The sequence below is a fragment of the Phoenix dactylifera genome, unplaced genomic scaffold (assembly GCF_009389715.1).
Source record: "Phoenix dactylifera cultivar Barhee BC4 unplaced genomic scaffold, palm_55x_up_171113_PBpolish2nd_filt_p 001702F, whole genome shotgun sequence".
NCBI classification, from domain to species: domain Eukaryota; kingdom Viridiplantae; phylum Streptophyta; class Magnoliopsida; order Arecales; family Arecaceae; genus Phoenix; species Phoenix dactylifera.
Window position 1 is genome coordinate 5,363 of NW_024069001.1, and position 24,667 is coordinate 30,029.

Genomic DNA, 24,667 nt, shown 5'->3' on the forward strand with positions numbered 1-24,667 from the left:
TGAACCCTTGGGCTCTCTACACTCTCTCCAGCTCTTCACTTCTCCGTCCACTTCCACTAGCCCCCTCCTCTCATCATTGCTGGTCAACAATCCAAATGCTACAGAACCCCTTTTCCAAGGACAAAGAGAACAACCACATCCAATGTTCCTCATCCCTTCTCTAATCGCGTATGAGAGAGAGAGAGAGAGAGAGATGAAAAGAGAAGAGACGAATGATGCCCAACTATGGGCACTGTTTTTGGAGAGTTAGGGTTCGGACAGCCATAATTTGTTGGACCCATATAGCTTTGAATGGCCTTCCTAGGTCTACTCTCTCCTTTATTTGAATCTGCTCTAGCCTCCTCGCCTTTATTGTCCTTTTCCTCTTCGAGCCCACCTATAATATCCTTCCCCTTATTCTCTCATTCAAAATAAAAGAAAAAAGAACCATCTTTTCCCTTTTATTAGTATTCCCGTGGACTTAGTATTTTTTCTAGTATTTTAAAAGCAAGATATCCTATTTCTTGGGCAATTGTTGGTCATAGTATGGTGCATTATTCTTAAAAAATGTAATTTTTACCATTTCTCATTAATTTGGCAGGTCCAAGCAAGCCATGTAGGGGCCAATCGAGCCAAAATTAGGTCAACCAGGCCATATATCGGGCCTAAAGCCTAGCCCTGAGCCCAAAAACATTTCGAGCCGGATTCCAACAGAAATATAGCCCAACCTAGTCAAACCCAATTCTAGCCCTACATTAAATGAATAATTTGTAGGTTCACAATTGTTGTTTCATGAATTAATCATAAAATGCATAGAAAATGGGAATGATTCATGGTTAATTCAAGGAATCCTAAATTGTTCATTAGACAAAAAGAAGGTTTATGGTGCCACGTGAGATTCTAGGTAATGCTTGAGGCAGGCCTAAGGCATATAGGGGAAAGTGATTTGACATGGGAGATATCTTTTAGAAGATATCTTTTATACAAGAAAATAGGGGTGAAACTTTTTCGACTTCCCAACTTTTCTCTGTTGCCTTCATGACTTTTCTTCCAAAACTTTTTATCTTCAAAAACAAAACAAAGAAGATTAGATATCTTCCACTTATTCTCATTCAATATAGGCCTACAAGTGGATTGATCTATCTCCATTCTGGCACTGATCCGAAACCAATTCATTCCAACCAGCACCAAAATTACTTGGATTAGGTTTGAATTTGAAAAGATGACCTGTTCTAAAAATGGATTAGATTTGGATACTTAAATTTCCAATTTGAATCCAAACCAACCTAGACCGATAGAAAACTAGTATACCATATATTTTAATACTCTGGTTTAATATAAGAAATATAAGTCTTCTTCTGATGATTATACTCAACTCAACTAAGTTTAATCCCAATCTAGTTTGGGTCGACTATATGAATCCTTTTCCTCCATTCTACTCGATTTAAAGTATATTTTCTAAAAGATGTAACGATTATCAAGACCTTCTCTATTATTTATCCTATGTAATTTTTGATCTGCCTCTATCCTTATTTTTTTTATATGCATGAAATTATTCTTTTGTACTGGTACCCCGCCCTCAATCTATGTTATAGATGCCCAAACCATGTAAGTCATTCATCTCTTAGTTCATCCTCCATTGGTGCTACTTCCATCTTTTTACAAATAACTTTATCTCTTATTGTATATTTTCTTGCATTACCATATATCTATCTCAATATTCTCATTTCGGGCATACTCATCTTGTGGCATATATTATTTTCTAACTACTCAACATTATGTACCATATAGCACAACTAGTCATACGACTACCCTATAATTTTTTTTTTCGGCTTCTTAGGTATTCTATCATCACATAATATTCTAATTGCACTTCTGCATTTTATCGACCCTGCTTTAATCCTATGGATAACATTCTTTTTTAGTCTCCCATTTCTTGTGAATAATGAATCCAAAATATAAAAATGCTCAATCCTATGAACTTTATAATCCATAACTTTTACTTCACTTTCATTTGTATTTCTAATTTTATTAAATCTATATTCCATGTATTCTATATTGGTCCTACATAACTTAATAACTCTTAAATTTTAAAAAAAAAAATGTCAAGATTTTTTTTGAAAAAGAAAAATCTGCAGGATAGTTTCTTTCCAATATATTTGATAAAATAAGGGAATAGAAAGAAATAATATTAACCTAACAATGTAGCAAAGAAGGAAAGTGCACCAAAGAAAATATCAATCATTTTTGAACTAATACAGTAACAATGGTAACCAATATGCTTAATAATATTCAAGAAGTTAAGCTCTGAGAAACCAAGAATGGTTTTTTCACATAAAAGTGAAACCAAGAATGGTATTATGATCTACATACTTCATATTTAAGTATTATTGGTAAGATTGCACATTTATACATTTAGCAATAAAAAAGTTTATTGCTAAAACATATATTTCGTCGCTTAAAGTGTTTGGTGACGAAAAAAATTTCATTGCTAGGTTCGAAAAAAAATTTTGTTGCTAGGTTCATAACCATGCCCCATCACTAAAAGTCATCTATAACGAAAATAGTAATTTGTCACCAAATATTCAACATTTTGTGATGAAATGAATGTTGTCGTTAACACATACAAAATTCATGACAAAATAAATTGTCACTAGAAGTGAGTAAATGTTTCTGCCGAAACATCTACTTTGTCAGAAAAAGTTAGATCTAAAACTCATGTGTATGCATCTAGATATATAGATAGGATCAAACCCATGACATCTCGATTTGTTACCTACTACTCAACCACTGCAACACGTTTAGCTTGTAATAAAAAATTATTGTTTATTATACTTATTGAAAACTTATTCAGTTTATAAAATATAATCATTTCAAATGTATTATGGTATTTCATATTTTAATAATTAATTATTTTTATAGAATTCGATCCTTTTATTTTTAATAAAAAATAAAAGTTAAATAACTTTATTTTATTCCTCATTAATATTTTTAATTTTTTAAAAATATTTAAAATAATTTTAATACATTTATATAATTTTTAAATTTTTAAAAATAGATAATTCATGATTCTTTTTGTTGCAAACTATAGTTATACAATGATATATAGATGATAACTTCCATTATGTCTTTAAATAGTCAATATTCTACAACAAAACTTTATATGTTGCCACTAAATATTTATATTTAACGATGAAACACTGTCATCACTAAATTATATAATAATTTGCAATGAAAGCTATTTATCATAAAAGTTACACGATAATGTATAGGTGATAAAATCTAATTTATCGTTAAATAGTTAGTATTCTACGATAAATATATATATGTTACCAATAAAGGTATGTTTAATTTTTAGTTTGCATTTAGCAAGTGTTCAAGTACTATACAAGAGGAGATTTTTGTTGAGACGTTAGAAGTACAAAAGAAAGAGAAGGTCACTCCTTGTTGAGAGCACAAAAGGAAGCTCACAAATCTCGGCTCTACCTCTGGTCCTCTACTCAATTCCTCCTTGTGGGCCCTGTCGGGCTCGGTTCAGGCCCTTATGGGCCGTTCCGGGCTGGCTCTCGGGCCGTGCTGTGCTTGGCCCACGAATCGTGCCAGCCCGGCTCTTATGGGCCATGCGGGCTCAGCCCGCGGGTCAGAAATTCTTAACCAAGCCTGGCCCCCTTTTATGAGCCGTGCCTAACACAGCCCGTTACTGTAGCAAGCGGGCCATGCCTGGCACGGCCCGCTTCGTGCCGGGCTGTGCCGGGCCATGCCTGGCACGGCCTGCTTCGTGCCAGGCTGTGCCGGGCCATGGGCGGCCCGACCCAATGCCCACCTCTACCAGTCAGATAGGTTGGGTGGCCGCTGATGGTGACTTAAAAATAGGCTTTAAACCCATCCCCCTTGAAGCATATTGAACTTGTCCTCTCGACAGACCCTTGGTCAGATGATCTGCCAAGTTCTCTACCGATTTATTATAACTTAAAGTTATAACTCCAGTAGAGGTGAGCTTCCTTAAAATTTTATATCGAAGCTCGATGTGTCTAGACGACTTTGAATTGTGATGTTTACTTTTCACTTTTGCTATAGTCGCCTGATTATCACAGTTTAATTAGAATAGCAGGAATAGGCTTATCCATCATGGGAATATCTGATAACAGACCCTTAAGCCAATCTACTTCTCCACCAGCTAACTCTAAGGCTATCATCTCAGCCTCTATGGTGGATCTTGTAATTAAGGTCTACTTGGAAGATTTTCAAGCGACTGCACCACCACCTAGTGTAAAAACAAATCCAATAGTAGCCTTAGTGTCTTCGAAATCAGAGATCCAGTTAGCATCACTATACCCTTCTAGCATAGTGGGAAAAACCAGAATAATATATCCCATAGTTAATAGTAGCCTTCAAATATTTAAGAAGTCTTTCAATTGCATCCCAATGTGTCTTTATCGGGGTTATTAGTGTATTTACTTAGTCTTCCCACAGCGTAGGAGATATCTGGTCAAGTACAGTTATACCAAATACATAAGACTTCCAATTAATTGAGAATACTTTAATTGAGAAACACTGTCCCCACCATTTTTCTTTAATTTTATGCTAGGATCATATGGGGTGCTAACTGGCTTGCAATTTTTGTATCCAAATTTCTTTAACACTTTTTCAACATAGTGAGATTGACTCAGAACAATCTCATTCTGTGTCCTTATGATTCTGATTTCTAAGATTACTTTAACTAACCCTAGATCTTTCATCTCAAAATTGTCGCTTAAGTATTTCTTCACTTTTAACATTTGTGACTTCGATAAATGTGTATATTGGAAAATATTTGATAGGTCTGTTATTATCCTATGTTTAAACGTAGATGATATTTTTAATTTTCTCTTTGAAAGAGATTCGCCTCCTTATGTTGCACCGGATTCTAGCAATCCCTCTCCAAGATACAACGGACCGTTGAATTTGTAGACGTGCCACAATACTACAAATTCTCTTGAACTCGGCAAGGACTTTTCTGTATGCTCGTACACAATAGATTCAAAGCCAAAGGACGGAAAAAAATCGGTGAAGAGAAGACCCAACATCAAGACAACCTCTCTTCTATTCTGCCCTCGCCGTTCAGCAGAAAAAACCAGCAAGAAAGAAAAAAATAATTAAAAAAAACCAAGAAGAAAGGAAGAGACAATGGATATGAAGAAGGGAATTATATGAGAGTGAGAGGACTCTCCTCCCTCTCTCACCTGGAGTAACGTTGGAGCCCAACGCCTCCATTGTATTCAAGATGGGTTTTAAATGAGGGAGAAACGGTTTCATAACCATTTTAAATTTCAAAACCCTCTTACAGCTAATTCTTAGGTATGGCAGCTTTTCAGCATCCATTACAATTACCACAGACAAGCACTGATTCACCAATATTGATGGATTAATCTATACCTTCTCCTTATAAGAAATGTGTTGCGGATGTAATCTTTCTCACCAATTTAGATTTCTACCAAATCCTAGCACTACACCCTTACCGCAACCCCACCTCTACAACTCTTATCAATTGAATTGGTACGATGATAGCAAAATTCATTGAAAGTCAAGGCTAATCAAATCATCTTCTTTTCGATTATCCTCTTTCCGGTTACTCAATATTGGTATCACTCCCATGATTTACCCCTCTATTGCAAGAACTTGCGAACAAGTTTTCTGGCACACCTATTGCTAGGTGGCGAGAAAAGCTAAGACAATAGCCATAAAAAAATACAACTATCTTTCTTTAAGGGAAAAAAAAACTTCTCACTTGATTCTATTTGATTTTAGAAAAAAATTATCTCAAAATGTGGAAAGGAGCTTGTAAAGGTAATTGTACTACTAAAGCTTTATAAATGACTTAGAGCGAAGTCACAATTTTATAGAATGCACCAACTAATAAAATAACAAGTTCAATAGTCCTCTCTCAAAATATAGAAAGGAGCTCGTAAAGATAATGGTACTACTAAAGCCCCATAAATAACTTAGAGCAAAGTCACAATTTTAATAGCATGCACCAACTAATAAAATAACAAACTAAATTATCCTCACCCAACCGAAAAATAGAAGATCTTAGGAAAAAGTAATTTCCAGCTAATTACATAAGCAATCTAATGGAAAAAAACATATATTACACATCATCATGACTATATGAGCATTTAAAGACACCACATTTTGAGTATATTGAATGGATCCTAATAGAATAGGGCAAGCACTTTATACACATAATACACGGCATACAGATCTTTATGAGCAAAGTACATTATAACTAGAAAGAGAAAATTTTAATAAAATATCTGCGAGAATTTTAATCTTGTGAGCTTGTTCTCGACTCCCTAAAATGATTTTCCTGCAAGATGAAGCAACCTTTATTCATCCAAGGTCAATAAAACAATTGAATAGATTAATGAGCTAGATGCATAATTTTCTAAATATTCCATACCTCCATAATCCAAAATATATGTTAAAAAGAGTATGATAAATTAAGAAAAGTTATGAAGAAAATGAGTTATACAAAATTTTTAAATCAATAAAATCAAATTATGAAGTGAAGATTATATGAAATATCTAATAAAGCCTATTTTTTGAGTGAAAAAACTGAATGGGAAGTAAAAATCAAAATGAAGTTTTACTTGGAGGGAATTGTAAGTGCATATCATAATTTAGATTTTGAGAAATACATAAAAACGAAAGTATCATACCAAAAAAAAGGCACATATTTTTAAGAGCAAAAAATATAGGACAATAGCATAGAGATGAAGAGAGAGAGAATGGTTAGCTTTGGAGCAGTGAAAAGAAAATATATAGACCAAGAAAAGAAAAATGATGCTTGTAAATTAAAGACAAAAATAATTAGAAAATATTTGTTAGAAATTATAGTGACGAAAGTCGTTAAATAGAAGTGTGTATCAGGTTATAAGTTCAATCAAAATCCTTGTGAAAATAGCAGAAATTCTTTAAATTTTGATTTAAGGGAGAAACATGTTAATGAGATTTTAAAAATTAAGAAAAAAATTTCATGCCATAGGAAATTAGCCCTCTTATTTTCAAGAACAAATAGGTGCTGCCATTAAGTAAATCTAAGATCAGGATACATATAAAGAGAAATATCTGGTGGTAAACTATGCAGATTTGAGCCTCATGTAATAGTAAAGACAAGAACTTGTGAAAAATATTGGATTGAGATGTTGGGTAGAAGAAACTGAGCTCAAACTAGAAATACGAATTAATTTTTTTGTTGGGAAAATGGGTTAAGATCAGGGCATGGGGAATGATTAATAAACAAGAGATGCAGTAATAAGATACAAAATGGAAAGGACTCTTACTTGGTGGTTCCAGATAAGTGGGCAGAGGGATGGATCATGAAAGGCTTTCATATATTGTTTTGTCTCCGCTCTTAAAAATATAATAGGCATCAGGGATGCGCTGAATCTTGTTCTTGTCGTCGCTTTCTTCGAACCTCCCTCTGAATTCTGGATGCAGATCCTTCAAGTACAGTTCCTGGAGGGATGTGAGATATTCGATGCCTCGTGGAACATCCTTTAACGCGAGTAGGCCATCGAGGACTAGGTACTCCAGCCTTGCCATGGCGCCATCCTCTACCTCAACCTGGTTAAGGTGCGGCATATCGTATAACGAGAGTTGCTTCAAGTTAGGGAACCATCCTATGCCAAACCGCAATCGTTGCCCGTCATATGCCTTCTTCAGTGTGAGTTGTCCGAGGTCGCGCAACTGAGAGAGGGATTGAATTGGATCCTCTACCAACCCACTCCAACCCAGATGCAATGTCCGAAGGCTAGCTCCAAGGGCACGAAATAAAGGCAACTGCATCGTCCCTTCTGCTAGCCGCCCATCCAGCTCAAGCTTTAGAAGATGCTGAGGTGGATGATCCCAGCCTCCCAACTGGAGAATCTCATTCTCGTTGCTTGCAGTAAGGCACAAGTAGTATAGGTGATGCAACCTTGATAACGAAGCACAAAGGTCTTTGCAATGGATGCCGCTCACTTTCCATATCCGAACGCTTCTTAGTTGGGTCAAGTTGCCTAGCCGTCTCACAAATTCCATGTTTGCGTCCACTGCTTGGAGAGTTTGCAGATCTTTCAAATTCCACAACCCTTTCGGAGCTTGCACACCTCTCCGATCATTTAGAGTATTATAATTTGGATCGAGAATCTTCTCGGCAAACAAGTGACGCAACTTCTTGAGGTTCCTTGTCATGCTTGGCAGTTTCTCTATTTCACTTCTATAGAGGTCGAGCGTCTGCAGGTTACGAAGCCTTCCCAAGGATTTTGGTAGCACCTTCACCTTTGTGTCCCTCAGACCCAAAAAGTGGAGATTGAATAAGTCCCCGATTTCATCTGGTACTCTCTCAATCGAGATGCCTTGCAGATCTAAGACGGTCAAATGTCTAGAGCTGGAACACAGCGAAGAGAAGGATGATGATGATGAGGACATTGAAGGGTCAAACACCACGAAAGTGCGAAGTCTTGGCAACTCCATACTCGATTGGATTTCGTTACTGTATCCGTGCACTGACAGGCGGCGTGTTTCATCACCCGTCTTCCCCACCATCTGAAGATCATCAAGTACCGCACTAAAATTTTCCTTCTTAGACAATGATACAGCCAATTCTCGTACAAGATCGTGCATCCGACAGTGTTTTATTCTACCAAATTGATTCCTTTTTACAACTTGAAGCATGCATCGATGGATGAGCTCCTTGAGATAGTCCTCTGCCACTTCTTCCATTGTGCTTGATCCCCTTTCCTCCACAAATCCCTCTGCGACCCATAGCCTCATAAGCCTCTTTCTCTGAAGCATATGATCCTCCGGGAACATGCTGCAATGCAAGAAGCAGTTCTTAAGATATCTCGGCAAATAGTTATAGCTGAGATTCAGAACATGCTTCACATGGTCCAAATTTGGGTTGTTATTCAACTCCCAGCTCAGCTGATCATAAACTTTCTCCCATTCTGACTTGGTTTTCTCTCTCAGGGACAAAAGACTTTCCTAAAGAGACAATAGCTAGTGGTAACCCTTGACATTTTGATACAATTTTCTTCCCCAACTCCTCTAGTTCTTGAGGACATCTCCTCTCCTTATCTTTCCAAAATGCCCTCTTACAGAACAGATCCCATGCCTCAGTGCTTTCCAAAAGCTTGAGCTTAAGATTCCGACCATCATGTGCTAGTGAAGCTACCTCAGCACTTCGGGTTGTAATGATTATTCTGCTTCCATTGTTGTCATCATCAACATTAATGGTATCACGAATAGCATTGAAAGCTTTCAGATCCCATACATCATCCAGTATGATCAAAAATCTTTTTTTCTCTAGAAAAAGCCTTACTCTTTCAACTAACCTTCTATATTCCATTCCTTTGAGGTCAATCGCAACTTTCTCTCCTTTTTCGTTTTCATTCAGCTCCACTATCATTCTTCTTAAAAGATCATCCACCTCGTAAGTTTGTGAGACGGATATCCATGCATGACATTCAAACTTTTTTCTCTCACTTTTATATACATTGGTGACAAGGGTTGTTTTGCCCAATCCCCCCATACCCCATAGGGATATTATAGAGCCAACTGGATCCTCATCAAGTAGCCATTCAGTTAAATTTTTTTTGTTTTGGCCAATCCCCACAAGGTCATCTTCATCCATGAAATGAGAAGAGTCTGCTAAATTCTGCTGCTTTTTACTAGCATTATGTGAACTACTACCCATTGCTCCCTCTGTTGTCTTAATCCATCGCTCCTTCATTTGTGAAAGGTGAACCAAATTAGCTTCCAATTCTTTCAGCCAAGCAGCAATTTGATGGAAGGCAACCAAATTTTGGGATCTTTTTACTACTTTTTTGAGATAGCCTCCTAACCCGCTCCCTTGCTGTTGAGCTATGAGATACACATACTCATCCATAATGTCCTCAACACTATATGCCAGTTTCCGTACCTGCTGAACCCAAGCTTCAAGGACTTGATTATTATCAGTTCGAGTATCTATATGACCGAGGAAGGCTTGCATTACCGAAAGTTCACTCTGGATACGGCTCATAGTACTTGGTAGTTGAGTCAACAATGAGACTTCATTTGCGAACAGAGAACTAGCTTGTCTCAGTGCTTCTCCACCCAAAGAAACACCGATCTTTTGAATTGCTAGAAGTACAGCCGCCTCTGCCATGTCGGGTTCCACTATGAACTATACTTTCTTTGCTGGACAGGCCAGGTGTCCTACCAGAGTAGCTCTTGTCTGTCTTATATTCTCTTTCTTGGTGTTTGGTCTATCCAAAAAAAGTTTGATCTTAGTAATAAATTACAGTTCATCAGGAGTTTTATACAATAAATAAAATTATTCAACTATAAGATATCACATATATACTGAATAATCTTGCTACCGTGTTATTTAGTTCAAGATCACTATTTCTCCAACCATTTGTAAACTAACCTTGGAAAATAGTACCACCATTCACAACAAGAAGGCTTTCCATTCTTTGAGGTGTATACAAGTATGATGTGTATAAAAAAAAATCTAATTATAAAAAGATCAACAAGGTTTGGTCTCTAGAATTGAATATGATGTTCCCACTTCTAAATCACACTAGAGATGTAGAAACAAGACTATAACCTTCCAAGAGTCATTTTGCCCAAGTAAAATATAAGATATTATCTTGTTGCAACTATAATAACAAGACTATGTGATAATTTGAAAAATTCATTAATTGTTTAAATTTTACTATTCCACAAAGTTGTTCAACTATGTCAAAAGTGGACTTGGGCCAGCTTCTAGTCTGACCATAGGCTAGGCTTAAAATAGTTTAGGTTGGGTCGGATCTAAGAGTAGAACCTGAAAGAATTTTTGGCTAGGCTTGTGTCGATGCTTAGCTCCACCCCGAAGCCCGAGCTTGAGCCGAGATCAAAAATCGAGCCCGAAATCAAACCCAAAAATAGGACTAGAACAAGGCCCGAGACCTGTCCTAGCTCTATATCCAACCAGGCCCTGCGGCTCAATTTGGTCGGACCTTTTCTTCAGTGAATCTAATTCGTCTATTTACCAAGCTAAGGCAGTGAGATTGACTGCCTACGGGTGAGAGGGGAGGGCTAAAACCTTCGATCCCTAAGTCTCTTGTCCCAAATTTCTCTTTGACCCTTATGCTCTCTACATCTCTCTAGCTCTTCGCTTCTCCATCCACTTCCACTAGCCCCCTCCTCCTCTCATCGTTGCTGGTCAACAATCCAATGCTAGAGACCCCCCTTTCCAAGTACAAAAAGATCGGCACATCCAATGTTTCTGATCCCTTCTCTACCGCTGTGAGAGAGAGAGATGAAAAGGCGAAGAGATGAGTGGTGCCCAACTATGGGCACTGTTCTTGGAGAGTTAGGGTTCGACAACCATAATTCGTTGGACCCATACAGTTTTGAATGGCCTTCCTAGCATGACGAGGTCTACTCTCTCCTCTATTTGATCGGCTCTAGCCTCCTCCCTTCTGTTGTCCTCTCCCTCTTCGAGCCCACCTATAATATCCTTCCCCTCATTCTCTCGTTCAAAATAAAAGAAAAAAGAATCATCTTTTCCTTTTTGTTAGTATTCCCGTGGAGTTAGTATTTTTCTAGTATTTTAAAGCAAGATATCCTATTTCTTAGGCAGTTGTGGTCATACTATGGTGCATTATTGTTAAAAAATGTAATTTTTACTATTTCTCATTAATTTGGCAAGTCCAATCAAGCCATGTAGGGGCCAATCGAGCTAAAAATTAGGTCAACTGGCCATAAGTTGGTCCAGTCTTTTGGTCCAAAAAGACTAATTTGGGTCAATGCACTTGGGTTTCTGATGAGCTTGAGATCATGCCAGTATTTTGAAAAATCTCGAGCCTAAGCCTAGCCTTGAGTCCAAAAAAATTTCGAGCTGAATTTCAACAGAAACATAGCCCAACCTAGTCTGACCCGTTCTAGCCCTACATTAAATGAATAATTTGTAGGTTCACGATTGTTTGATGAATTAATCATAAAATTCATAGAAAATGGGAATGATTCATGATTAATTCAAGGAATCCTAAATTGTTCATTAGACAAAAAGAAGGTTTATGGTGCCAAGTGAGATTCTAGGTGTTGCTGGTGGTCCAAACCGAGAACGATTGGCACAGCGGTGTGAACGGGGTTCCCTTGGAGTTGGGTTGGTTGCGCTCCACCTTCCACCGGAAAACCTGCAAGCAAGCCTCGCACCACCACTGGGGTAGTGGGGGCCCTCCGACGATCAAGTCAGAGAGGGTTGAAGGAGAAGGAGAGATAGCAGTAGTGAGTAATAGAATACTCTGGGAAATCTTTGCTTACCTCCCCCCTTCTCCCCCCAGCCGCATATATACCAGGCTGGGGAGTCCTTCCGGGGGGTTGGTCATCGTGTGGCACGATGGAGTTGCCACTGACATGGCCGTTACAGGGCGTCGTGGGGCAGCGCTGGGTACGGCCATGACAGGGCGTAGTGGAGCTCCGCTTTGTACGGCTGTTACAGGGGATCGTGGAGCAGCGCCGGATACGACCGTTGCAGGGAGTAGTGGAGCAGAGGGCCGCGGCGTGCTTCAGAGGAACAGCCTGTCGTTGTCGAGAGATTGCCGACTCGGGATCGGATTGCTGGATCAAGGGGCAGCCGACTCGGGGTCGGGCTGCGAAGCCGAAGATATCCGACTCGGGGTCGGGCTGCGGAGCCGAAGTTATCCGACTCGGGGTCAGACTGTTGGATCTAGGGGCAGCCGACTCGGGGTCGGACTGCGGAGCCGAAGATATCCGATTCGGGGTCGGATTACTGGATCAAGGGACTGCCGTAGTCTTCCTGGGTGCGCGTGCCGGTCACGTGGGGCATGGCGGCTAAGTTCCTCCGTAACAGTAGCCCCCCACTTCCGAGCCTGGAACCAGGAGGGGAACGGGTGAAGGGAGTGACGCTTCGAGATTGCCGCCATCCCTCGGAAAGGCGTGCGTGCTTCGAGCTCCCCGCCTCCTTTATGGCGTATAGCGGTTGTTGCTGATCTGGCAGTCTGCGGATTTCGGCGGACATCCTTCCTTAATGGCGTCGATTCGCCTTTGGGGCGCGAGCGATCCTTCGGCAGCCAGGCGTCCTCTGGCGTCACCGAGGCGTCACCCGCCTTTCCGCCTATTTAACCGGGGGCCCTCCCCCGTCCGCTTTTCTCTTCACAGGCATCTTCGAGTTTCTCCCTTGTGCTGCTGTCGTTGCCGTCGGACTGTTCGCTCGCTCCTCCTTTGACGCTCTCGGAGCCGTTCTTCCTTCCCTTCCGGTGAGTTGCCCCATTCTTCAATTTAGGGCTCTCCATACTTTCTCCTTCCGTATTAGTGTACTCCAGTCATTCCGGTCCTTTCCCCCTTCTTGACCCCGTCCTGACCGTAGATTCACTGGCCATTAGGTATGGACGAAGTAAGAGCGGACCGCATTCAGTCGGAGCTGGCCTCCGAAGACTTAGATGGGTTCGTGGCTCGGTACCACCTTCCCGAAGCCTGCAATGTTACGCTCCCGGGGCCTGAGGAGAGGATGTCCCATCCTCCTCCAGGGAAGGTCGCCATCAATGAGGGCATCCTCCAGGCCGGGTTTCGCTTTCCCCCCTCGGACTTAGTCGTGCAGGTGCTCCGGGGTTTAAGAGTGGCGCCGACGCAACTGGTGCTGAACTCGTGGCGCGCCCTGACGGCCTTCCAGGTTCTCTGCCGCATGCACGAGGTCCCCGCCACCCTGAATGTCTTTTGGGAATGCTATGGCCTGAACGGCCACCCCCAGGACAGAGGGTGGTGGTGCTTTGCGGCGCGGCGAGGGTGCGGCCTCGTCAAGGAGGCTCCTTCCTCCATTCACGGCTGGAAGGGGCGTTTCTTTTTCGTTGACGCAGATCCCTCTTGGGAAATCAGGGCAACCTGGGAGACGCCGATGAAGTCCCCGATCGGCTTATCGAGGTTGTCGAGGGAGGAATCCGATGGCGTCGCCGTCTTGAAGGGGTTGGTTGCCGAGGGCCGGCTCCCCCCGGTGGCTCGCCTTATTTCCGAGGATACCTTGGTGAACGTCGGTCTGAGCTCGGTTCCCGCTGACCGTGAGCCCGCCACCATTTCTTTTTCAGCTCTTTTCTCCTCTTTCGTCTCGTTCTTTCCTTCAGTTTCTCAGCCTCTGACCACCTCGTCCTTTTTGCAGAGATCGACGACATCATGCGGTCGGACAAGGCAACGGCTGTTGGTAGGACGTCCCTACTGGAAGCGGTCCGGAGGAAGAAACGAGCTCCTCCGAGCGGGGCCCCACCGGCGAAGAAGTCCCGCCGGCAGGCGACTCCGACGCCAACAGACGGGTCCGGACCCACCGATCAGGGGGACGCCGCGGGCTTGGACCGACAGCTGGCGCTGTATCAGCCCTCCGGTGGTGAGACTGCCGTTATTCCGGAGGTGTCATCCGAGCGCGCTCGAGACGGCCGGGTTGAACGCGATCGGTCCCCAACCCGGCCTTCGACTCGGTCGGTTTCGGATGACACGAGAAGGAGGGACGCGCCGAGGCCCCGACCAAGCGGGACCCTGTCGATTCCTGGAGCGGCCCCCGCCCCGAGCACGATCAGCATGACTCTTTCCCAGGCGATGGGTAAGGGTAAGGCTGTAGAACCACCGTCCGGTTCCGGGGCGAAGTCGGGGTCGACCTTCACTTTCGCCGGCGCCCGAAACCTCATCGAGACGGTGCTGCTGGAGAAGGACCGTAGGCAGGTCCGGCAGATGAGGATCCCTGACGTCGGGGCTGCCAGCTGCGTCTGTCTCATGTCGGTGAGTGTCCTTTTGGTCGCTTTCGTCATTTTTAGGCTCTATTGATCCCCGCCTGACGCCCCCATTTTTCCTATCTCTTAGCTCGCCCAGTACATGATCCGTCTGGAGGAATGCCACGAGGAACAGGCGAGGCTTCTGGCGAGGGCCGAGAGCCGACTGAAATCAGTAGAGGAGGGAGGCCAGGCTACGGCGGGGAGGACGACCAGGGACCTCGAGACGAGGCTCCAGGTAGCCGAAGAGCGGGCACTCGGCTTCGCCGACCTCGAGAGGCAATTGTTGGAGACTCAGGAGCAACTCAAGGTTGCCTCGGGTCTCGAGGGCGAGATCAGGAAGGCGGAGGAGCGGGCCGAAAAGCAGTCTCGGAAGGCTGCCGACTTCCGGGAGAGGTGGGAGAAGGCCCAGCGGTCAGCCGACAACGCCCGCAACCGAACCCGGTCTCTTGAAGCCAAGGTGGCCGAATTGGAGTCGGCCTTGGAGGAGTCCCGCGCGGGCGACCGGGAGCTTCGTTCGCGCCTGGAGGAAGCTGAGGCTGCTCGCATTGCTGCCGAGGCAAAGCACAAGGAGGCTCAGGCTGATCTGCTGAGGGTCTCCTCCGAGGCGGACGACCGGATCGTGGCGAAGGTCTTGGAGGCAAAAGCTCAGATTATGGAGGGAGCAGAGGCGGCGCTGGCCGAGAAGAGTGCGGAAATCGGTCGTCAGGCAGTACAGGCTTATCGTCAGTCCTCCGAGTTCACCCGTGACATGTTGGAGGCGGTACGGGCCTATCGTCAGTCTGACGAGTTCGTCCGTGACATGTCGGACGCGGGGTCCGACTCCTTTGTCTTAGGCTTCGATGAAGGCCTGGCAAGGGTGTCGTCTAAATACCCCGAAATTGACCTGAGTGGGGTCTCCCTTCTCGACTCCCCTCCGATGCCATAGCCTGCTGATTCTCCAACTGCCTCCCGACCCCCTGCGGATGTGCCCGGTGTTTCCGACCCGGAGGTTCCTCCAAGCTGACCCTCCGTACCTTTCTTTGTCCTTTTCTTTGTATGTTGGCGTTTTGCCAGGTTGTATGGGTCTCGGCCTGAAACAATGAAAGTAATGCAAGTAGAATGTTTCTTCATTTCACTTTCGTCCTTCCTCTTTTTAACTCTTGGTAGCGTCCTCGCCGACTCCTCGACTCTTGAAGTTCTTCCAGGCGCTAGGCCCAGGCATCCGAGGGTTAGGCCTCAGGAATTCTTCCGGCGCTAAAGCCAGGCATCCGAGGGTTAGGCCTCAGGAAATTCTTCCGGCGCTAAGCCAGGCATCCGAGGGTTAGGCCTCAGGAAATTCTTCCGGCGCTAAGCCAGGCATCCGAGGTTAGGCTTCAGGAAATTCTTTCCGGCGCTAAGCCAGGCATCCGAGGGTTAGGCCTCAGAAAATTCTTCCGGCACTAAGCCAGGCATCCGAGGGTTAGGCCTCAGGAAATTCTTTCGGCGCTAAGCCAGGCATCCGAGGGTTAGGCCTCAGGAAATTCTTCCGGCGCTAAAGCCAGGCATCCCGAGGGTTAGGCCTCAGAAAATTCTTCCCGGCACAAGCCAGGCATGCCGAGGGTTAGGCCTCAGGAAATTCGTCCGGCGCTAAGCCAGGCATCCGAGGGTTAGGCCTCAGGAAATTCTTCCGGCGCAAGCCCAGGCATCCGAGGGTTAGGCCTCAGGAAATTCTTCCGGCGCTAAGCCAGGCATCCGAGGGTTAGGCCTCAGGAAATTCTTCCGGCACTAAGCCAGGCATCCGAGGGTTAGGCCCTCAGGAAATTCGTCCGGCGCTAAGCCAGGCATCCGAGGGTTAGGCCTCAGGAAATTCGTCCGGCGCTAGGCCAGGCATCCGAGGGTTAAGCCTCAGGAAATTCCGCTCGTTGGTCGGCCAAGGCTGGCGCAAGCCGAGGCGACCGGTCGGGGCTTCAGGCTAGTCTGCTCCCGGGATGATCATCGGGTTAGCCTGGCATCCGAGGGCCGAGCCTCGGGAAATTCCGCTCGTTGGTCGGCCAAGGCTGGCGCAAGCCGAGGCGACCGGTCGGGGCTTCAGGCTAGTCTGCTCCCGGGATGGTCATCGGGTTAGCCTGGCATCTGAGGGCCGAGCCTCGGGAAATTCCGCTCGTTGGTCGGCCAAGGCTGGCGCAAGCCGAGGCGACCGGTCGGGGCTTCAGGCTAGTCTGCTCCCGGGATGATCATCGGGTTAGCCTGGCATCCGAGGGTTGTCAGGCCTCAGGAAATTCCGCTCGTTGGTCAGCCAAGGCTGGCGCAAGCCAAGGCGACCGGTCGGGGCTTCAGGCTAGTCTGCTCCCGGGATGGTCATCGGGTTAGCCTGGCATCCGAGGGCCGAGCCTCGGGAAATTCCGCTCGTTGGTCGGCCAAGGCTGGCGCAAGCCGAGGCGACCGGTCGGGGCTTCAGGCTAGTCTGCTCCCGGGATGGTCATCGGGTTAGCCTGGCATCCGAGGGCCGAGCCTCGGGAAAATTCCGCTCGTTGGTCGGCCAAGGCTGGCGCAAGCCGAGGCGACCGGTCGGGGCTTCAGGCTAGTCTGCTCCCGGGATGATCATCGGGTTAGCCTGGCATCCGAGGGTTGTCAGGCCTCAGGAAATTCCGCTCGTTGGTCGGCCAAGGCTGGCGCAAGCCGAGGCGACCGGTCGGGGCTTCAGGCTAGTCTGCTCCCGGGATGGTCATCGGGTTAGCCTGGCATCCGAGGACCGAGCCTCGGAGGAATTCCGCTCGTTGGTCGCGCGTCTATCACTTGCCACTTGACGGGGTTTCTCCGTGACCAGCTGCGATCGTGTTTCTCCTCCTCTCCAAGCGTCGCCTGGGGAACACCAGAAGGGCATTAAATGCTAATTGAAGCGTTACCTGGGAAATCGGACCGCCAGTTGCCGCTTGCAAGGAGTGTCAGTTAAGCGGCCGCGATACGCGCGTTCTTCGAGGCGGATGCGGCCTGGGCGCGAGCGGAGATACGTGGACCGAGGGATACATGCCACCCGGAGTGTCCTGCACAAAGAATGCAATTAAGGAGAACGACGCTTAGAAGATCGTGGGAGGATACGCCTCGATAGCCGGAACGGCTCCGGATTCGGTGCGCCCGCATTCATTGGAGCCACCCGCATCGGAACGACCGGGGGGCCGCAGTTTGGCTATAAATATAAGTGCAGGTGCGGTGGAGCCTGCCAAGCCGGAGCTGTTCAGGTTGCCATGGATCGCGGACCTCCTCTCCGGCGCGTGGCTGGGAGACCCCTGCTGGAGGAACGGGAGGCGCGCCCCTCGCGACTTCCGCCAACTAGTCGTTTCATCTGGGATCAACAAGGAGGTTCTCCCCGGCGGAACTCCGCTCTAGGCGTTTCATCCGGGATCACATCTCCCCTCCTTGCAGTTCAGCCTCCCGATTGAGCTCTGCGCCAGACGCTTGATCCAGGATCGCGCCTCCTCGCGCTCTTCTCCCTTGTATTCCTTCTCTCCCCTAACCTGGGGAGGATCGGAATATCCCTTGGAGGTGGCGTTCCCCTGGAGGCAGCGGGAGCTTCTTCTGCGGCGGCTCCTCGTCTTCTTCATGAGGCGTTGCTGGCGCCTCCGGTTAGAAGCACCCACTTCCGGTGGGATTGCAGCTGCTTCGGATGGAGGTTTCGGGATCCCAGATCTTCAGCTCCACAGAGTCTCCACCTCTTCTTTACTTTCTTTTACTCCCTAATTCCCCTCTGGGAATTCCTTGTAATCACACAAGCACGCCATTGTAACCAGAAATTATTGAAATGAAAAGAACTATACATTTTCGAATTGTCTTTCTGGCTTTGTAGTTCTACTGGTAATACATCCGCAGGTTAGCGGAATTCCAGCTTCTTGGAATTTCTCGACCATCTAGGGCCTCCAACTGGTAGGAGCCAGGTCGGTTTACCCAGCGAACCCTATACGGGCCTTCCCAATTTGGCGCTAGCTTCCCTCCTTCCGTGGGTTGAGATGCTTTAGCTCGCCTTAGCACCAGATCTCCGATTCTGAAAAGTTTCGGTCGGACCTTGGAGTTATAATGTCGGGCCACCCTCCGCTGATACATTGCCATCCGAACCTGCGCCATTTCCCTCGCTTCTTCCAAGAGGTCCAAGTTCCCTCGGAGTTGCTCCGAATTGGTCTCGGGTCGGTGCGCGGCCACCCGAGGTGAGGGGAGTCCGAGCTCTACGGGGACGACCGCTTCCGTGCCATAGGTTAGGCTGAAAGGCGTCTCCCCGGTAGGGGTCCGATGCGTGGTCCGATATGCCCAAAGGACATTCTCGAGTTTCTCGACCCAAGCTTGCCCTGTCCGACCGATTCGCGCCTTAATTCCTTGGAGGATCGTCCGATTTGTGACCTCGGTCTCACCGTTGGTTTGGAGATGCGACACAGATGTGAACCGATGCTCGATCCCGAACTCCTCGCAGAAGTCACGGAAATGCTTGTTGTCGAACTGTCGACCATTATCCGAGATGAGGATCCGAGGTACCCCAAATCGGACAATGATGTTCTTCTTCACGAACTTCCGGACTTGCGCCTCCGTGATAGTGGCCAGCGGCTCTGCCTCCACCCACTTGGTGAAGTAGTCGATTGCGACAATCAAAAATTTCCGCTGGGCTGAAGCGACGGGGAATGGTCCGAGGATATCCATTCCCCACTGTGCGAAGGGCCAGGGCGCGGTGATCGGTGCCAAGGGGACAGAAGGGACTCTTTGGACGTTGGCATGGCGCTGGCAGGCGTCGCATCTCCGCACGTGATCCTTCGAGTCCTCCAATAAGGTAGGCCAATAATAGCCTTGCCTCATGATCTTGTGCGCTAAGGACCTAGCCCCCAAGTGCGATCCGCAGATGCCCTCGTGGACTTCGCCGAGGACGTAGGCCGCCTCCGAGGGGCGGAGGCATCTTAAAAGGGGGGCGGTGAACGAGGTCCGATACAGCCTCCCTTCATAGAGTACGTAGTGGGCGGACTTCTTGACAAGTCGCCGAGCTTGATCTTCGTCTTCAGGGAGGATCCCTTCGGCGAGGTAGGCGACGAGCGGGTCCATCCAAGATGGCTCTGGATCAATCGCCATCACCGCTCCAGCCTCGCCGATGCTCGGGGCATCCAGGGTCTCCAGGTAGATCGCCCTCGACAAGTTGTGCGCCTCTGCGCCCACCAAGCGGGACAACCTATCGGCCCTGGCATTTTCGCTTCTTGGGACCTGCTGAATGTCAACACTGCCGAGGTCGGGAATGAGTGCTTGCACCTTCCGGACGTAGTTCTGCATGGTCGGGCTTCGGGCCTCGAACTCCCCACGGACCTGCCCGACCGCCAGCTGGGAGTCGGTGAAGACCTTCAGACGTCGGATGCCGAGCTCCTTGGTGAGTTTGAGTCCCGTGACTAGGGCCTCGTACTCCGCCTCGTTGTTGGTCACTGGAAATCCGAACCTCAAGGCGTACTCGGCTATCACTCCATCAGGACTGGTAAGGACCAGCCCGGCCCCTCCACCCTCGGGGTTCGACGACCCATCGATGTGAAGCGTCCAGATCGGGAGGTCGAGGCTGGGCGTTTCCGGTGGTCTAGGTTCCGCCTCCTGCACCGTACACTCAGCGAGGAAGTCCGCGAGCACCTGGGCCTTGATGGCGGGTCTAGGCTGGTAGCGGATGTCGAACTCACCAGGTTCTACTGCCTACTTCACCAGCCGTCCCGCATTCTCAGGATTGCTGAGGATCTGCCGCAGCGGTTGATCGGTTAAGATGGTGACAGAATGGGCCTGGAAATAGGACTGGTCGCAGTCAACAGCGCGAATGCGATCTTTTCAGCTTTCGTATACCGCGTCTCGGCATCCCGTAGGACCCGGCTGATGTAGTACACGGGCTTCTGGAGCTTTGCCTCCTCCCGAACCAGTACCGCACTGACTGCGGTTGGGGAGACCGCCAGATAGAGGTAGAGCATCTCCCCTTCTTGCGGCTTGGACAGCAGGGGAGGAGACGCCAAATACTCCTTGAGCTGGTCGAATGCTGCTTGACATTCGGCCGTCCAGAGGAAGTCTTTCGGGCGTTTTAACACCTTGAAGAAAGGTTGGCAGCGTTCGGCCGATTTTGCCACAAATCGTCCGAGCGCGGCGACCCTTCCAGCGAGCTCTTGAACCTCCTTCACTTTGGTCGGAGGGGACATATCTTGGATGGCCTTGATTTTGTCCGGGTTGGCCTCGATACCCCGCTGGTTGACGATGAAACCGAGGAACCTCCCGGCCGAAGCGCCAAAGGCGCACTTCGCTGGGTTCAGCTTCATGCGAAACTTCCGCAAGGTGGCGAAAGTCTCCTCCAGATCCGCGATGTGCTGGTCTGCATGGCGGCTCTTCACCAGCATATCGTCCACGTACACCTCCATGTTTCGGCCGATTTGCTCCTTGAAGATTTTGTTGACGAGGCGCTGGTAAGTGGCGCCAGCATTCTTCAGACCGAAGGGCATTACCTTGTAGCAGTACAGCCCCCGGTCTGTTATAAAGGCAGTTTTCTCCTCGTCCTGTGGGGCCATCATTATCTGGTTATAGCCGGAGAAAGCGTCCATGAAAGACAGCAGCTGATATCCGGAAGTCGCATCAACCAGTTGGTCTATCCGCGGAAGCGGAAAGCTATCCTTGGGGCACGCCTTGTTCAGGTCGGTGTAGTCGACGCACATCCTCCACTTCCCGCTCGCCTTCCGGACAAGCACGACATTTGCCAGCCACTCGGGGTAGCTCACTTCCCTTATGAATCCTGCCTCCAAGAGTTTGTCTACCTCCTGGTCGACCACCCGGATCCGATCCGGGGCACAGTGTCTCTTCTTCTGCTTTACCGGTCGGTGGGTCGGGTCGACGTTGAGGGCGTGAGAAATGACCTCCGGGTCGATCCCAGGTACGTCGGCCGCCGACCAGGCAAATACATCGGCATTGGCTCGGAGGAATTCCACCAACCGGGCCCGAGCTCCCGGGTCGAGATTGGCGCCGACCCGGACCGTCCGGTCCGGGCGACCTTCCTCGAGGGGAACTTCGATCACACCCTCGGCCGGCTCCCCGTGCCGCAAGGCCACCTCGTCTCTGGCGTCAAGGGACTCGACACTTAGGGCTTCCACGGGCTTCTTCCCTTTGAGAGTTGCTAGGAAACATTGCCGTGCGGTCGGTTGGTCACCTCGGACCTCTCCAATCCCGGCCGCCGTGGGGAACCGCATAAGCAAATGGTATGTAGAGACCACCACGCGAAGGGCGTTCAGCCCGGATCGTCCGAGGATAGCGTTGTAGGCCGAAGGGAACACGGACAACCAAGAATCCGAGTCGCACCGTGGCTTCTGCGGGTGCGACGCCCGCCGTCACAGGCAACTCGATGACGCCTTCCGCTGGGACAGCGTCACCGGTGAATCCTATGAGGGGGGTGGATACTTTGTGCAACAATTGTCTGGACAAGCTCATCTTTTGGAAGGCCTCGTAAAACAAAATGTCAGCTGAGCTTCCACTATCCACAAGAACACGCCTTACATCATAGTTTGCCATAGTGAGGGAGATCACCATGGCGTCATCGTGGGGGGTCTGAACCCCCTTTACATCTTCATCACAAAAAGTGATTACATTGCCGACCCTCGGCCTCTTCGCGACGGCCACCCCTGATGCTTCCGCCGAGCCCCCTGCGCTCCTCACGGGCCGAGAGCAGCCCCCAGTGATAGTATGGATCACGCCCGCGACGGGTCGATTCTGCTCCCGAGGCTCCGGAGGGGCCGGATCGGCCGGACGCGGGTCTGTGGGGGACGTCGGTCGTTCACATATCGACCGAGGCGCCCCCGGCGGATGAGAGCCTCGATCTCGTCCCGAAGCTGGAAGCAGTCTTCGGTGTCGTGGCCGTGGTCTCGGTGGTACTCACAGTACGCCCGAGAGGGCCTCCTCCCAGGGATCTTCCTCATCTGTCTCGGGGCCGGGAGGTCCTCCCACCCCTTGATCTCCATAAGGATCTGGGCCCGGGGAGTCAGGAGAGGGGTGTACCGGTTGAAACGTCGGGGCGGAGAACGAGGGCGTGGGGCGCCGTGGTTCCTCGCCGGCGACGGGCTTCTGCGCCGACGCTGAGGCGTCGGGCTCCTCCTCTGGCGTACCTCTTTTCGCCTTTTCTTCCCGAGCTTTGGAGGGATCTCGGCGGCCTCCTTGCTCCGGTGGGCGGCCGCCTCCTCGGCGTCCGCATACTGGTTCGCCCGGGACAACAGCTCCGGGAAACTCCGCGGCAGGCGTTTGTCCAGGGAGAAGGTGAGTCTGCCCTTTCGGAAGCCACGCTTCAGGGCTGAAAGAGCCACCTCCTGGCTCAGGTTCCGGACTTCCAGGGTAGCCTTGTTGAAGCGGGTAAGATAATCCCGCAGGCTTTCTCCCTCGTTTTGCCGGACATCAAAGAGGGAGTCGGAGACCAGTCGCCGCCGGCTACTGACGGCGAAATGGGTGATGAAGAGGCGAGTAAACTGGTCGAAGGACTAGATTGAGTTAGCCTCCAGGCCGGCGAACCACGCCCTTGCCGGGCCACGAAGGGTCGCCGGGAAGGCCTTGCAGAGGAGAGGATCTGATGCTCCGTGGAGGAGCATAAGGGTCCTGAAACTCTCGACGTGATCCCGCGGGTCCGCCGCCCCGTCATAGGGCTCGATCGCCGGCATTTTAAACCCCGGCGGATTCGGGGTCCGCAGGATCCTCGAGGCAAGCGCCGGCTGGGAGGAGATCTCCAAGTCGGCGAAGGGATCTTTGGAGTGGCCCTTCAGGACCTGGAGTTGTCGGTGGAGATCGTCCACCCGCCGGTCCAGGGAGCGCGACCGATGGGTGGGAGACAAGGAGCACCGAGAGGGGGACCGACTGGAGCGCGGGTTCCTTGAGGACTGGGGGGTCTGGGAACGCGCCCGGGCCCGCCTCTCGTACCCCGCGCAGCTCCGATGGGAAGGTCCCGGCGGAATGGACCGTGCTCGAGAATCTTCCTCGCGCCGGCACTCCTCCCCATGGGAGAGGAAGGAGCGCGGGTTGAGGAGGACAGGTGAGCGCTCAGGGAGCAGCGGCTCCTGGGCCCGCTGCGGCGCCCGAGACATCACACCCTGCAGGTTCTGCACTGCCTCCGCGAGGGTGCGAACCTGCTGGGCTAACTGGTCGAACTGAGCGGCTTCGACCATCTGAATGGGAGGTGGGGCGGTGGAGTGTTGCTGAGAGTGTGTTGGAGACGCAGCGGCCTCCCGGCCGGAGGCGCGAGAGGCCCCGCGACCGGAGGCATTGGAAGCTCCACGACCACCTCGCCGTGCCATTACGATCGCTCTGAGATTCGTCCCTTCCTCTAGCGCCAACTGTTGCTGGTGGTCCAAACCGAGAATGATTGGCACAGCGGTGTGAACGGGGTTCCCTTGGAGTTGGGTTGGTTGCGCTCCACCTTCCACCGGGAAACCTGCAAGCAAGCCTCGCACCACCACTGGGGTAGTGGGGGCCCTCCGACGATCAAGTCAGAGAGGGTTGAAGGAGAAGGAGAGATAGCAGTAGTGAGTAATAGAATACTCTGGGAAATCTTTGCTTACCTCCCCCCTTCTCCCCCCAGCCGCATATATACCAGGCTGGGGAGTCCTTCCGGGGGGTTGGTCATCGTGTGGCACGATGGAGTTGCCACTGACATGGCCGTTACAGGGCGTCGTGGGGCAGCGCTGGGTACGGCCATGACAGGGCGTAGTGGAGCTCCGCTTTGTACGGCTGTTACAGGGGATCGTGGAGCAGCGCCGGATACGACCGTTGCAGGGAGTAGTGGAGCAGAGGGCCGCGGCGTGCTTCAGAGGAACAGCCTGTCGTTGTCGAGAGATTGCCGACTCGGGGTCGGATTGCTGGATCAAGGGGCAACCGACTCGGGGTCGGGCTGCGAAGCCGAAGATATCCGACTCGGGGTCGGACTGCTGGATCAAGGGGCAGCCGACTCG

General features: G+C 49.1%; 1 pseudogene; it reads right to left on the minus strand.

The window, feature by feature from the left end:
* Nucleotides 1–6,184: 6,184 nt before the first annotated feature.
* Nucleotides 6,185–12,414, minus strand: LOC120108993 (annotated as a pseudogene).
* Nucleotides 12,415–24,667: the final 12,253 nt, after the last annotated feature.